A 5,666-nucleotide genomic window follows, 5' to 3' on the forward strand; every position below is an offset into this window, starting at 1 on the left:
AGATCTCAATTACAGGAAAAAAAAAACTATTAAAAATTCCAACACATGGAGGCTAAATAACACGCTTCTGAATAACCAACATATCATAGAAGAAATCAAAAAAAGAAATCAAAATATGCACAGAAACGAATGAAAATGAAACCATAACAACCCAAAACCTATGGGACATGGTAAAAGCAGTGCTAAGGGGAAGGTTCATAGCAATACAGGCTTACCTCAAGAAACAAGAAAAAAGTCAAATAAATAACCTAACTCTACAACTAAAGCAACTAGAGAAGGAAGAAATGAAGAACTCCAGGGTTAGTAGAAGGAAAGAAATCTTAAAAAATAGGGCAGAAATAAATGCAAAAGAAACAAAAGAGACCATAGTAAAAATCAACAAAGCTACAAACTGTTTTTTTGAAAATAGAAATAAAATTGACAAACTGTTAGCCAGACTCATCAAGAAACAAAAGGAGAATAACAAAATCAACAAAATTAGAAATGAAAATGGAGAGATCACAGCAGACAACACTGAAATACAAAGGGTCATAAGAGACTACTACCAGCAGCAATATGCCAATAAAATGGACAACTTGGAAGAAATGGACAAATTCTTAGAAAAGTATAACTCTCCAAAACTGAATCAGGAAGAAATAGATGATCTTAAGAGACCCATCACAAGCAGGGAAATTGAAACTGTAATCAGAAATCTTCCAGCAAACAAAAGCCCAGGAGCAGATGATTTAACAGCTGAATTCTACCTAAAATTTAGAGAAGAGCTAACACCTATCTTACTCAAACTCTTCCAGAAAATTGCAGAAGGTAAACTTCCAAATTCATTCTATGAGGCCATCATCACCATATTACCAAAACCTGACAGAGATGCCACACACACACACACACACACACACACACACACACACACACATACAGAAAAAAAAAATAAACCTACAGGCCAATATCACTGATGAACATAGATGCAAAAATCCTTCACAACATTCTAGCAAACAGAATCCAACATCTTTAAAAGATCATACATCATGACCAAGTGGGCTTTATCCCAGGAATGCAAGGATTCTTTAACATCTGCAAATCAATCAATGTAATACTCCACATTAACAAACTGAAAGATAAAAGCCATATGATTATCTCAATAGAGCAGAAAAAGCTTTTGACAAAATTCATCATTCATTTATGATAAAAAAAAAACTCTCTAGAAAGCAGGAATAGAAGGAACATACCTCAACATATTAAAGGCTATATATGACAAACCCACAGCAAACATTATCCTCAATGGTGAATAATTGATAGCATTTCCCCTAAAGTCAGGAAGGGTGCCCACTCTCACCACTACTATTCAACATAGTTTTGGAAGTGTTGGCCACAGCAGTCAGAGCAGAAAAAGAAATAAAAGAAATCCAGAAGGGAAAAGAAGAAGTAAAACTCTCACTGTTTGCAGACGACATGATCCTCTACATAGAAAACCCTAAAGACTCTACCAGAAAATTACTAGAGCTAGTCAATGAATATAGTCAAGTTGTAGGATATAAAATTAGCATGCAGAAACCCCTTGCATTTCTATACACTAACAAGGAGAAAACAGAAAGGGAAATTAAGGAAACAATACCATTCACCATTGCAACAAAAATAATAAAATACTTAGGAGTATATCTACCTAAAGAAACAAAAGAATTATATATAGAAAACTATAAAATACTAATAAAAGAAATAAAAGAGGACACAAATAGATGGAAAATATACCGTGTTCATGGATTGGAAGAATCAATATTGTGAAAATGACTATGCTACCCAAAGTAATCTATAGATTCAATGTAATCCCTATCAAGCTACCAACGGTATTTTTCAGAGAATTAGAACAAATAATTTCACAATTTGTATGGAAATACAAAAAAACCTCAAATAGCCAAAGCAAACTTGAGAAAGAAGAATGGAACTGGAAGAATCAACCTGCCTGACTTTGGGCTCTACTACAAAGCCACAGTCATCAGGACAGTATGGCACTGGCACAAAGACAGAAATGTAGATCAATGGATCAAAATAAAAAGCCCAGAGATAAATCCACATACCTATGGACAACTTATCTTTGACAAAGGAGGCAAGACTATGGAAAAAAGGAAAAAAGACAATCTCTTTAACAAGTGGTGCTGGGAAAACTGGTCAACCACTTGTAAAAGAATGAAACAAGAATACTTTCTAACACCATACACAAAAATAAACTCAAAATGGATTAAAGATCTAAATGTAAGACCAGAAACTACAAAACTCCTAGAGGAGAACATGGGCAAAACACTCTCCGACATAAATCACAGCAAGTTCCTCTATGACCCACCTCCCAGAATATTGGAAATAAAAGCAAAAATAAACAAATGGGACCTAATTAAACTTAAAAGCTTTTACACAACAAAGGAAGGTGAAAAGCAAGGTGAAAAGACAGACTTCAAAATGGGAGACAATAATAGCAAATGAAGCAACAGACAAAGGATTAATCTCAAAAATATACAAGCAACACCTGCAGCTCAATTCCAGAAAAATAAATGACCCAATCAAAAAATGGGCCAAAGAAGACATACAGATAGCTAACAACACATGAAAAGATGCTTAACATCACTCATTATCAGAGAAATGCAAATCCAAACCACAGTGAGGTACCATTACATGCCAGTCAGGATGGCTGCTATCCAAAACTCTACAAGCAATAAATGCTGGAGAGGGTGTGGAGAAAAGGGAACCCTCTTACACTGTTGGTGGGAATGCAAACTAGTACAGCCACTATGGAGAACAGTGTGGAGATTCCTTAAAAAAACTGGAAATAGAACTGCCATATGACCCAGCAATCCCACTGCTGGGCCTACACACCGAGGAAAGCAGAACTGAAAGAGTCATGTGTACCCCAATGTTCATCACAGCACTGTTTATAATAGCCAGGACATGAAAACAACCTAGATGCCCATCAGCGGACGAATGGATAAGAAAACAGTGGTACATATACACAAACTCAGCCATTAAAAAGAATTCATTTGAATCAATTCTAATGAGGTGGATGAAACTGGAGCCCATTATACAGAGTGAAGTAAGCCAGAAAGAAAAACACCAATACAGTATACTAACACATATATATGGAATTTAGAAAGATGGTAACAATAACCCTATATGCACGACAGCAAAAGAGACACAGATGTATAGAACAGACTTTTGGATTCTATGGGAGAAGGCGAGGGTGGGATGTTCTGAGAGAACAGCATCGAAACATGTATATTATCAAGTGTGAAACAGATCACCAGCCCAGGTTGGATGCATGAGACAAGTGCTCAGGGCTGGTGCATTGGGATGACCCAGAGGGATGGGATGGGGAAGGAGTTGGGAGGGGGGTTCAGGATGGGGAACACATGCAAATCCATGCCTGATTCATGTCAATGTATGGCAAAAGCCACTACAATATTGTAAAGTAATTAGCCTCCAACTAATAAAAATAATTGGGAAAAAAAGAAATCTGAATATACATAAAGAAATAAAGACACTGGGGAAAAAAAGGAAACCAAAATTGAAAGAGACACATGTATCCCATTGTTCATTGCAGCACTATTTACAATAGCTAGAACATGGAAGCAACCTAGATATCCATCAACAGATAAATGGATAGAGAAGTTGTGGTATATATAAACAATGGAATTTTACTCAGCCATAAAAAGGAACACATTTGAGTCCATTCTAACGAGGTGGGTGTACCTAGAATTTATTATACAGAGTGAAGGGAGTCAGAAAGAGAAAGATAAATACCATATTCTAACACATATATACGGAATCCAGAAAAGTGGTACTGAATAATTTATTTACAGGTCAACAATGGAGAAACAGACATAGAAAATTGATTTATGGACATGGGGAGAGGGGAGGAGAGGTATGGAAAGAGGAACACGGAAACTTATACTACCATATGTAAAATAGATAGCCAAAAGGAATTTGCTGTATGTCTCAGGAAACTCAAACAGGGGCTCTGTATCAACCTAGAGGGGTGGGATGGGGAGGGAGGTGGGAGGGAGTTTCAAAATGGAAGGGATATATGTATACCTATGTCTGATTCATGTTGAGGTTTGACAGAAAAGAGCCAAATTCTGTAAAGCAAATATCCTGCAATAAAAAAAAGATTAATTAAAAAATAACCCTGAATATCTACTCAGTATTCTAAATAATTGAAGCTGCCTTGCTTGAAATCAATTACATTGTTGGTGGTGAAAAATAATTCATTCTTTCTTGTATCTGGACAATGTGGACAACTTCCTGGAACAGGTCTTATTACTTGAAAATCACACACCTTTGGGTCACATTACATATCTCTGAGCTCAGACTAAGAATGATGCTGATTTTTCCTTAACAAACATATCAACATTTGATGTTCTTCCTCCTTTCTGTCTTAATTATAGATAATTCTCAGGAATCAAAGTGCCAATATTTATAGAACACCAATCCTGTACTCAGCACTGTGTGAGCCACAGATGCGGATGGTAGCCTTTATTCCCTCCAGGAACACAGAAAGTAGTTGGGAGAGTTAAAATAATCACATTTGAAAAGAGAGAAAACTATTCAATAGTCACTAAGCCCTACTGTGTTCTGTTGTTGGGATGGGAAGATAAGTAGGGGTACATGCTCTCCAGGGATCAGCCTACAGTGCAGGAGATGTGGCAGCCATGGGTTCAATCCCTGGGTCAGGAAGATCTTCTAGAGAAGGAAATGGCAACCCACTCCAGTATATTTGCCTGAGAAATTCCATGGACAGAGGAGCCTGATGGGCTATAGTCCATGGAGTCGCAAAAGAGCTGGACAAAATTTAGAAACTAAATAACAACAACATGCCCTCCATAGTAGAGGTGTTTTCTTATTGGGGGATAGGGGGAAAGTTTCTAAGACTTGTAGAACTTCAAAGGAAGAGGAGACTAATGAAACTAGGCACAACTAAGGAAGACATTGTGGCTAAGGGATGTTTTGAAGGATGAGAAGTCAGACAGGCAAGCAGTGGGAAAAAAAGATCATGAAGTAGAAATGACCAGCTTTGCATGATGCCCAGAGCCGGGGGCAGTATACAAGCTGGACACCCATATCCACTAGCCCTGGAAAGGTCCCAAAATGCTCATAGTAAGAGGAAAAAGCAAAGCACATTGAGCAATGGAGAATGAGAGCATGCTGGGCTGTGTGGAACAGGCTAGATTGTGGAGGGCCTCGAAAGTCCAGCAGAGAAAAATGGAAGGTGTATGGTAATCCATAGGGAGCACAGTATGTTTCTTAGTTGGGGACGGACACAGTGGAAGCATGTTTGGGGATAATTAGCAGAGAAACAGGAGGCAGAGGTGCCTGGAATATGTAGAATTAAGATCAAGGAGGTGGACTTGGAGGTAACCACAGGGACCCCCCCAGTTGAGGTGATGACACCTGAGACTATTGAACAGTCTAAATGGTAGTAGAGAAGCAAAGTGGAGGTGAGCATCTGGAAGGAAAACCCTACCAGATGGAATCAGAAGATGAGAAAGGATTCGGGCAGGGCTTAAACACTATGGTGGTAGAACCCTGGCTGACTCACATAAATCCTTTAAGCCAGCAATACTTCTTAGGATCAATGTGCTAATAGCAAAAGATTCACAAAAGATATGGCAGAGAAATAGCTTCTGTGA

The sequence above is a fragment of the Cervus elaphus genome, chromosome X (assembly GCF_910594005.1).
Source record: "Cervus elaphus chromosome X, mCerEla1.1, whole genome shotgun sequence".
In the NCBI taxonomy this organism is placed as follows: domain Eukaryota; kingdom Metazoa; phylum Chordata; class Mammalia; order Artiodactyla; family Cervidae; genus Cervus; species Cervus elaphus.